The following is a 12054-nucleotide window of genomic DNA, read 5'->3' on the forward strand; positions in this document are numbered from 1 at the left end:
TGGAGATCCTAGAGCTCTGCTCTGCCCAGCCTTCCTGGGGGCTCCATCACACGCCATCCCTCTTCAAGGCCGTGTGGACAAATCTGTCCACACAAACTTCCAAAAGAGCTTTTGTTCTTCTGTGGGGGTCGCAGTGATCCGCCTTATGTCAGGAATTCAGAGCACTGACTCTCCACGTTCCCACTTCATATTCTGGTATTTCTTTTCTTTGCTTTCTTTTTTGTTCTATAAACATATAAAGGGTTTAAGAAAAAAAAATATTGCCTTGCAACCCTGGAACTCAAGTGGTGAAGCCTCATGGCTAGGAGCTTATACTAACCCTGGACACCAATGGTGCAGGCTTGTGAGAGGAAGAGAGGACAGATTATAGCACATTAATAAAATGGTGATTCTGTCCCATAATGGAATTATGGCCATATCAATAAACAAACCATGAACTTAAAGGGGGCTCAAGGGCATCCTACAACTTCTGTTACATAAACAGGGTGGGTAACTACTTTCTCAACATGAAGAATAAGTCCTTTGGCATTAGCATGATCTAATGTGCTCCTGCTGACAGTATGGGCCAGACCAGCAGCATCCACACCTCCTGAGATGTGGGCTCCATAGGTATATGTATGATTCCAAGTGCAACCTAGGCATACTGAGCAAAACCCGATCTAACTGGAATCTGATGCAACACCTTCTGCTTTATGATCTGAGATATTGAATCCATTTGTCTAAATTTCAGTCATTGATCCTTCAGTCTAGTATCTTTCTCTTCTTGTTTTATGTTTTTTTTTAAAGAATAACTTTAAAAATAATCTATAACCCCAATACCTATAAGGCTGTTTTAAGAACTTTGTGATTGTGCTTTTTGGCTTTCCATCAAGAAGATTGTTTTAAATGATCTGAATGCAAGTGAGTATGAAGCCATTTCTTAGTTCTTCACTGCCCTATTTTACAGTCTAGTTATAAACAAATGTGTTCTATCTTCTCTGATCATCTGTATGTACACATACACACACAAACTCACACACACACACATACACACACACACACAGAGAGAGAGAGAGAGATTGAGATATTGAGAGATTTTTAATTGATGAAATTAAAAGCTACAGCTCAATACAATTAATTAGGCACAAACTTCAGGATAAGCATATTGGTACAGAAAAGGCTACTTAATATCTACAAGAGATTGTTTAATGTATCCTTGCTGGTCTCCATCTGTACAAGGGGTACCTTAGGTGGGATTGAAAATGTTGAGTAAATCCTGGCCTTGCTCATCTTCTACCACTGATGTTCAGAGTTTGTTTATCAACTTGTGCTTGTATTTCTGCTCCACCAGAAATGGGATGGTAAATGTGGAAGGAAACATGGCAGGAAGTGACCCAGAAAACACTCTGATTTAGCCAACAAGCCCATTCTTTGCCTCACCAAATGTGTAACGCTGCAGTAATTGCTTAGCTGTGATCCACTGGCTTCCTACTCTATTCTTTAGAGGAAGAAAGACACACAAAGACCCTCTAATCCTTTTGGCATTAGGTCACCAGCCAGCCACAGGTTCAGGCCTTTGCCTATAACTCAAGTGCATCTCCCCACATAGCTCGAATTATCACAGAGACCTGAGTTTGTTTGCCTTTGATCTACTTGGCAATGGCTCTACTTAACATTAATAATAGTTAAAGAAGAGGCCAATTTGAGGAAGAGTCGAGGGCATAGCAGAAGTTGGAGGGGGAGTGGCAGAAATGGTGTAAATATAGCACCCCTGTGAAATTCATTTTTAAATGAAATATTTATTTACATTCCAAATGTTGCCCCCCTTCCTGGTCCCTCCTCTCCAAGTTCTTCAGCCCCCTCACATTCCCTTTGCTTCTGAGAGGGTGCTTCTCACTGATCCACTCACCCCTACCTTACCCCTGCCAGCATCCTCCCTCCTTGGGCCATCAAGTTTCTACAGGATTAAGCACATCCTCTCCCACTGAGATCAGACAAGGCAGTCCTCTGCTACATATGTGCTGGGGGCCATGGGCTGGCTCCTGTATGTTCTGTGGCTGGTGGTTTAGTCTCTAATGTAATGATGTAAGTGCAGTGCTCATGTGAAATTCTTAAGAAATTCAAACTTTTTTACGAATCTAAAAAGATTCATTAATGAACCATGCCCTTAAATTTTAAGCATTTGACACACACACACACACACACACACACACACACACACACACACACACACACAAACACACACGTATATCTGTCAGATATCGTTTTGATAGCTATCATAATGTACATATAATACATTTAAAAGGTGTAAACCTTGTCATGTACCACATACTAATCTCAATAACACAAATGCTGCATGATTTCACTCATAAATTATCTAAAGTAATTAAAGAGGAAGAATGACAAAGCTGAAGGGTATTGTCAAAGGTGGAGCAAGCCTAGGGGGAGGTCTTGTTTAATAGATCTAGTTTCATCGGGAAGATGAAAATACTTGAGGGCTCTGTGCCACAGCAATGAAAATATACTGAATAAGGCTGACCTTCACACTGAAAATGTTCAGATGGTAATTTTTAATCTTATATATTTTTACTACAATGAAAAAACAAGAAAAATGTCATCGTTGCTATGACTTGAAACCTAAAAGAAGAATTCACCACAGCTTCTCATCTTGTTTTAAGGTAGGTTCTTGGATAAAGTATAATTGTTGGTAGTTTCAGAGGCACCTAAATGCTTCACTTGCAATGTATGTTTCAAACAATTTTTATTCCAGTGTCTAAACTCCTTCTGTTTGGTATTTTAGGAATTTGTTTTGATGTTTGTGGAATTTTAGTGTACAAAATGAAAAGCAAAACATTTGCAGGTTTAAAAGGAATATCACTGTAGACCTTGTAGATATATGAATATTTCTTCATATTCTCTACCTTTCATACTCCCTTATGTACAGTGACTCTACGTACAGTCAAGGCTATGCTCTGACCACCTCTCTGTCTCTAATAGCAACAAATATTAATAACAGTACATTTTAACTTAGTAATTATTTCGTGTTTCTGGCATAATACCAGTACTAAATACCTCCACCACCAGTACTATATCTGAACTTTATATTTCATTATAATCTAACTTTAATTCTATTGTAGACTTATTAAGATAGACTTTTTGGGCTTGTAGACATCAAATATGGTTGAATCTGAACATCTGTTATAGAAAGTCTTTGCTTGGCTGTGGACACAGTTCTCAAATGTTTAAAAGTGACCCCTCAGCCAGGAGAATGAATGAGAACTCTTGCAGGAGTGAGGTGAGCATCACAAATGGTCCACTGAAGCCACCGTACTTCTTGGTCATTTCATGTTTTATCCTATCTGTGACACAGCCATCCATTTCAGAGATAAATTGATTATTTTAAAATCATTCACCAGTCAAAGGGCTTAAGCCTTCTGCTTCAAATCCCAGAATAAAATTAGCACTCTGGCTGAGGGTGCTGTCTTTAACCCTGTGGTTTTGGAATCCTTTTGGTGTTTAACACTGACTATGTGACACAAGAGAAATTCATAGCTGAAGGTCAATTGGCACACAGCTTTCCCTGGCTCTTCATTTTCTGCGAAAAGGAACTGAGGTACAGAAAAAGAAGAATTTACTTTGGCTTTCTTGGACTAGGGGCCTTCTCATGGCACATGCCTCATTCTGTGTTCTGGTGTCCTATAGAGACACACTTGTATGTTAGGTCTTAGAGTTCCCAGGATCCATTCCTGTCACATCTTCTTTCTGCAATCCAGGATCATGCTGAGTTACTGTAATATAAATTAGTTAAGGAGATAATAGCTACCCAGAACATGCCTGACTCTGTGCAGGGGAATCTGGAAGCAAGAGGGCAGCCCCTCCATGTCTGGTGTTTGAGGGATGTGGTCCTTATTCTAAGAACAGACCATCCACAATTGTGTGTGAAGGTTCATCTTTTAATGTCAAATTTCTAGTCACCTCCATTTCTCTATCAGAGTGCTATACACACACACACACACACACACACACACACACAGAGAGAGAGAGAGAGAGAGAGAGAGAGAGAGAGAGAGAGAGAGAGAGAGAGACAGAGAGAGAGAGAGAGAGACAGAGAGAGAAAGGAATAGAGGATATCATATGTGTATATCTCTGTCCTTAGTTGAAGTCTGTGATAGTTTGAAAGAGAGCAACTCCATAGGATCATGCATTTGAACACTTGGTTCGCAGTTGGTGGACCTGTTTGAGAAGGATTGGGAGGAGTGACCTTGCTGAAGGGAGTGTGTGTCATGGGGAAGGAAGGTTAGGCTTTGAGCTTTCAAAAGGCTCTTGTTATTCTCAATTTGTATCTCTGTGTCTGCTACTTGCAGAATGAGATGCAATCTCTTAGCCACTCCTTTCTGAAGTACCTTTGCTCTGTCACCCTGGACTCTAACCTTCTGAGACTGGAAATCTTATTTAACACTTTCTTTTATACGATTCTTTGGTCATGGTATTTGTCACACCAATAGAAAACTAATGATATAACGTCCTTGAGTTTTTATGACTCAGGAATGCTTAGCAGAACTTGCTATGGGATGTAGGTATTTAATGTCTGATCCATGACATCTTAGAAGCCCCCAGCCTGATGTGACAGCAGAGAACATGAAATGTGGCCCATAGGACTGAATGAAGAGCTGTATTTTAAATCCCATTTGACTTTAATGAGTTTAAAATGGCACATGTAGATGCCAGTGGCTGTTCTGGACAGGATGTAACAGGAGAGAAAAGAGATGCACATTTGACAAATGGAATGATCAGCTTTCAAAGCACAGATTTCAAGAACAGGCAGGCCATTTTCTTTTATTTGCAGCCTTTTCAGAGTTTCAGGTTAATCATTGTTAATCATATGAAGAAATATCTCAGGAGAGGCAAAAAAAAAAATTGTCTTTTTCTAACACACACTCACACATACACACACAGGGCAGTGTAGTGACGGCAATTAAATTAACTTTTTGAAAAAGAAAAAAAAAAAATGAACACTATTGCCATCTTGTGGATCCTGGGTGCAGGGACATGTTCAGGTTCTGCTAAGCATGCTGCCTGTGAGAGAGGATGGAGGCCGTGCTCAAGGGAGCCACCTGCAATGTGTGCCAATGCCCCCGTGGAGCAGCAGCAGAGGCTTGAAGGAATCCTCACTGGGCTAACCCCCTCTAGAAGAAACTGGCCAATTTTTATCTCTGAATAGTCCATAGCATGGGCTCAGCTCTGGGTGTGATGACAGTGAATCCATCTTTCTCTGAAACAGTTGACTCCTGTTTATTTTGACAACAACCACTAACTAATATTTTGTTCAATATCTCTGTTTACTTCTTTCAAATATCATAGAAATGGAAAGAAAGAGAAGATAACACATATAGAATCCCTCTTCCCCTCCCCCTCTATTTCTCTCTGTTTCTTTCTCTCTTCCTCTCTCTCTCTATTTCTCTCTGTCTCTGTCTCTGTCTCTCTCTCTGTCTCTGTCTCTGTCTCTCTCTCTCTGTGTGTGTATGTGTGTGTGTGTGTGTGTCTGTCTCTGTCTCTCTGTCTCTCTCTCTCTCTGTTGCATCTGTGTGTCATGCATATGCACATGTGTGTAGGGCATGCACACATGCAGATACCAAAGGAGTATGATGGCTGCCCCACCCATTCATTCCTTCTGTTATTCACCTAAGACAGTAAGACAGGATCTCACTGAATCTGAAGCTAGGCTAGCATCCAGCAAGCCCCAGTATCCCTTTGTCTCAGATCTCCATAGTACCAGAGGTAAAGGCCTGAATTCTACTGTGAGCAACTATAAACATGGGTGCTGGAGATTTGAACTTGAGTCCTCATGCTTATCAACTGAGCCATATCCCAAGCTCTTTATTTTCAGCTTCTGAAATGCTCTTGATTGCCACCATGGTTCTATTTAAACACATTCAATACAGGCACATGCACACTCACCCCTCCCCTATTACTCCTAATGTGATTAATTTTCCTACCTCTCTTCCCATTTTTCTCTCATGAAAAGAATTGTAGGGCCCTCCAGGGCAAGAACTCTGCCTCGTGCTCATCAAATATTAATTGTAATTTATACTTATTAATTGATTTGTCTTCCAGACCTCCTCCTGCTGACACGCTCCCAGATGCCCTTCTGGTTCAACTTCATAATATGACAACTCCTTTCATCTAGACAATGCTTATTGATAAAATAAAAGGGAATAAATTTATTTTACCCATAAGACGGGGGTGAAAAAGACTATATATATATATATATATATATATATATATATATATATATATATATACATACAGTTATGATGGGAGAAGAGTAAAACATGGTTAATTACACATTTATATTGTCCTAGCTGGCTTTATGATGGTGCTAATGGATAATATTATAGGTGATGGATTTTTATTATTTAACTGATGAATTTAGCACAAATTGTCATCTAAGAGCACTTGGTAAGCCTTATTTTAAATAGAATGAAAAAGGGGAAAGTGTAATTGCTGGCTAACATCAACTTCAAAATTCTGAAAGTTTGGTCCAGAAAATAATGGGCATTCAGAGGTGAAAGTGTGAAAAGTAGGGGCACCAGGAACATGAGCACAGAGAACTATTTCTCTCAGGAAAAGAACCAACACTGACAGGTTCCATAAAGTGGAACAGGAGAGCGCACACAGACTGGGCTATAGAAAGAAATCTCAGGGTTTGGAACATTTGGAATGTCCATAAAATGCAATCTGTTCTGTAAGAGACAAAAATACCCAGTCTGAGGCATCAAGGCCAGTAGAAATCAATCATCCAAAGGTGCTGAAGCTATCACCGGAGACATGGCTATGTGGGTAGACTGATGAAACCAGGAGGAGAAAACTGGATCACTGACTTCAAAAGAGAAGAGGGGCTTACCTTCCAGAGTTATGGGTAAGAACAGAACACACTGATATATAATACTATAATTAAGAAATAAGAGACAAGTCAAGTATAATCTCCAGGTCTAAAACAACAACAACGTCAAGGTGTAAAAGTTGCCAGTAATGAAGATTAACACACAAAAACCAGGAACAGTTTAAATGAGAGGTGACATTTCTTCCCACGCCTTTCTTTTCCAAGGATAAATTTATGGAGCAAATGTAGGCCGATGAAGTAACACAGGCAGAGTTTGAAGGAATGTGTACGAGAAACCCTAGAGGAGCATCGTTCATCTCTGTCGACATTCATGAGAAAAGACTTAAGGATAGTGTGGATAAATTCGTTATTCTTCTGCTTGAATGTAAGTGAAAAGGAAAAAAGAAAACAAAACAATGAGGACAATTCATCTTTATCATGCACATTTAAAAGATAAACCAAACAAAATGAGTTCTTTCAGTTTTGACAGTACAGCAAACTAAAATCTGTCTGTATCTAGCATCTATAAATATAAGATGAAGCTTAATAAAAATTATTTGACATGTAGAGAGCTAAACTAGAAAGAAAGCATGGCTTAAAGACCAAGAAGGAAAAATATAATCAAATACTGCTGTGTGAGAAGAGTTGTCATTATACAACCCAAAAATGTTTGTCACAGAATGTCCCAAATATAGATAAGAGAGTACAGGACTTATCCAGGAATAGAGGAGAAGGGACAGTTTCATTTCAACAAAGCCAAGACTTTTGATGGGCTATGTGCTCAGTGAAGGAGTTCTGTTTACCAGGAAGATGAGAGAGAAAACTCCCTGGACTCAGCTACAACTGGGTGAAGATATACACCCACATTTGTCTGGAGACTGAATTTATATTTTTTTGTCTAGGAGCTCCAGGATGGAAGATTTATACAAAATAGTTCAAGGTTAGTGATACCCTCAGTCTCCAAACAGTAACACCTTTTAACCCACATCCTTAGAGAATTTTGTTGCTAATGGCCAATTTTTCAAATAATAGAGTTACAACATAATACTTAAAATTTCAAAATAAAACAGCTCACCATACTTGAAAGTTAGCATACAAGCATGCATTTACATGTTAAAAACTTTAGATGAAATCCTGACAATATGAATAAAATGTAAAAATGTGTATAGTGAATATTGAGATATTAAAGGTTAAGGAAATAGAGTTTGATAAAATTAAAGCTATATATGCTCTGAAAAACCTACTTAGCTATTTAAGGAGCTAAACACAGACATTATAAACTATAAAATATATCTGAGCAACTATTCAATATTCAGAACATAAATTATTAAAAATATAAAAGAGTTAAGAGAAATAGAAAACAGAATGTTTTAATATCAAAAATAGAATCAGAAAGAGAAGGTCAGAGTGGGGAAGGTACATAACTCAGTGATGCCAGAAAAGAGATTTTCCTATTAATAAAAAAATAATGAAAAACAGAAAACCTTAAAATCAGGTTGCATGATAAACTTGGAATGATAAAGAAAATTTCATTTTTTAGAAACAAGTACTGTGAAAGAACATCTCCAAATAAAAGCCAAATTAATTTACAAATTAATAACAGTAAGTTTATCGTCATATTTCTCAGTTGTAGCAACAACAAAGCACAAAGATATAATATTTTAAAAAGCACGAGAAACAATCTTTCATTACTTTTTATACCCAGCTAAACTGTGGTTTACATGAACATTAAAGACATTTCCACACACAGAGATGCACACACACACACAAAAGCATTAAAAGAATTTGTCACTGATTTAAAGAAGTATCAAAACAAGAGGTATTAGAGGGTCTGTAAACTCAAAGATCTTTATAAGTCAGCAAAGTATTTGAGAAGTCTAAATAAACATGGGAATGGTGGTGGTGGTGGTAGTGAAGTAACAATACCATGAATTTATTGGGTTGGAAACACGAGATCGAACTAAAATGCAGAGCAATGCTAATGTAAGATCAATAAAATAGAATTAAGGCCAAAGCTTCCTCTAGGTTCTTTTATTGTCCAAGAGGAATATGAGAAGCTGATTGATCTTATACTTTATTATGCTTATTCATTTAATACATTGTTATGCATATTAAAATTTGTGTCTGGTGGTGTTCTAGTGGTGTCTTTGTTGCTGTAATAAAGCATTCCAATACAAAAGCAGCTTATGGAAAAAAATGGCTTCTTTCAGATTATAGGTTATAGTCAATCACCAAGGGAAAATCAGGGTGTAAACTTAAGCAGAGACTCAAGTAGAAATAATGCAGGAATACTGTTTGTCTTGCTCTCTGGAGCATTCTCAGCTAGCCTTGCTTTACAGCCCAGGACCACCCTACTGGGGAATGGTGCTGCTCATAGTAGACTGGATCCTCTTTCTTCAACTAATGATCAAAACTGTCCTCTACAGACATACTTAGGTGCTAATCTGATCTAGACTATTCTTTAGTTCACATGTTTCCCAGAACACTCTAGGCTGTAGGTAACTAACTAGGACAGGGGACAAAAAAATAAGAGAGAAGAACCAGAATGTGTTTATATGTTTGCATAAAATAACTCTCCCCCTAAAGAATTAAGTTTTATATTTTTATATCAGAAAAAATTGACACCATAGAAAAATGATAGGATCAACATGATACATTTTGTCTCTCTCTCTATATATATGTATATATATGTATATATACATTTTATTTTTATACTTCAGTTGGTTCCTACACACACACACACACACACACACACACACACACACACACACACACACACATTTTTTTCTGTATATGGAGGTAACAATATTGAACACAGTAACAAAAATCTTATATCTGTCAATATTTGTTGTATATTAAAACATTGTTTAGTTGTTATAAAAAATACCAGTTGTATGCTATTGAAATGGCTCAGCAGGTAGTGACTCTTACTAACAACAAGCTTGATGATCTGAGTTAATGCTACATAGGTCAAAAAGAACCAAGCCCTACAAACTGGTCATCTGACCTCTAAAGGCATACCATGACATATACATAATCCTCACCTATTCACACACATACAAGACAGATACATGCATACAATACAAATTAGAAAAAAAATCTTTAATATGGAAGCCAGTTGTATTAACCAAAACCCTTCAATAATTGTTGCATGGCTTCAGTTTGTTTGTTGACCCAATTACATTGGGCTAAAGCAAGGCAGAATGTAATGGTTATGGAAGTGTGTACCAGAGGAACTTCTTCACCTTGTGGTAGACAGGAAGCAAGAGGAAGAAAGGGGTGTGGAACAATTAGAACCTTTAGAGCCATGAACCTTGGGACCTCCTTCCTCTAGTTGGGCCCTACAGTTTAAAATGCTCATCAACTCCTAAAGCAGTTTCCTCACTGGAGCTACATGTTGATCATGTAAATCTACGGAAAACAATTTCTATTAAAGTGAAACACCCACGTATCAAACTTTTATGATATCTTGTTCATTATTTTCTCAAGTCCCTTTCAGTTTAGAATTGATTGTCTCTTTCTCTGTGACACTGGTCTCTTGAAAAATGCTTTGCAGTTTTCTTTATTGCAGCCTCCTGGGTATGAATAAGTAGCTTCTCCCTTTTTTTATTTTATTATTATTTTTTAACCTGTACATTTACTATGAGCTATAAGCAAGATAAAGATTTGATGAATTCAAGATAACTCCTTTTTTGTTTAAACTAAGGCTATATTTCTTTGCTAATGTCAATCATTTTATTTTTATCATATTGGATAAAACATTAAGTTTATTCCAGTACATACTGGGTTTGCCTACCATAGTGATAACTTTATAATGATGGAGTGTACCAAGAATACTTTCCTTGAGGCTCAGTAGTGTTCTTTGTGTCTATAATCTGTTTGACTAGTCATTCATTTACTCTATCATTCATGTCTCAAATGGCACCCGACTAGACACTAGCATGCTTTATCAACAGAGACTATTGGGTTACCTTAAAGTTCTTCCTGGAAAGGCAAAATAAATGTCTCAAATATTCCCTTTACTTAATACAATTCCAAAGCAAGGCTTCAAGACATAACAAAGACATTAAAACTTTTAAAAATAACTTGAAGATATTTTTTGTCCCTATAAACACATAGGTTTTCACAGGTGCCAAGTGGTCCAGTTAACTGAGATACTGTGATAGTAGTTCTTTTAAGGTCCAAGTTATAGAAATACGGCTATTAAAAAGCTCTTCCATCTTCTTAGGTTCTTTGGACAGACCCAATTAATCTTGAGAACATTCTAGAAGCACATGATATTCCTGCTCACACTGTACCTCCTTTACCCAGACCTTATTCAAACATGTCCCTCAAGGACTCCTTGTTCCTTTCCATCTTGAATTATACTGAGATCAGAATCTGATACAGGCAGAACCTTTCTGTTATTGTGACATCTGCCCTGGGCCTTTTGCATGCTCAAAGAAACCATTACCAAACTAGATTTGTGTTTATTTTTCTGTCCTTTTCTCTTAATCCTTTTTATTGGGCTACTTCCCACTGCCACATAAAGCTTATGTTCTGTAGCTGCCTATATAGCAGTTACAGTAAATGTAAGAAACAAAACTGACCACTTAGAACACAGAGGTTCTTTATCAAAATTACCTATGTGTTATTTTCATAGAAATCTTCTCGAACATAATTCCAAGGCCCATAAAGACAGGCCAAACATGCAAGGAAGATGTCTACCAAAAAAGAGGATAGAGAAGCTCTGTCAGGATCAGAACAAACTACACGGAAGGACAAGAGCATTTGAGAATGACTGTCGCTTCGTGCTACGAGGAGCCATTTACTGTGGAAGACCGAGCAGATTTGCATGTTTACATAGCTACTCCCAAATTTTATGAAGTCAGCCTGACCTAATCCTTAAGGGGATATTTGTAAATCTGCACATTGAAATATTTTAGCATATACCCAAGTTGTTTTTAATATGTAAGACATGAAAATAAAACCATAGAGTTGTATCAAAACTGAGTGTAATCTTTTAAAATAACTCTATCTGGATACACGGCAGCCTGCAGGGTGTGGAGCAGATGTAGTGTACCACCACATTGAAATCCCAAATACGAGAGAGCCAGTAAGGTGGAATTGGTTGTCTGACTAGTAATGTCAGACATCATGCCATACTACATGACCTTCTGAATGACCCGTACAATACTCTTACATATCAAAAA

This window comes from Micromys minutus (assembly GCF_963924665.1).
Source record: "Micromys minutus genome assembly, chromosome: 30".
Classification (NCBI taxonomy): domain Eukaryota; kingdom Metazoa; phylum Chordata; class Mammalia; order Rodentia; family Muridae; genus Micromys; species Micromys minutus.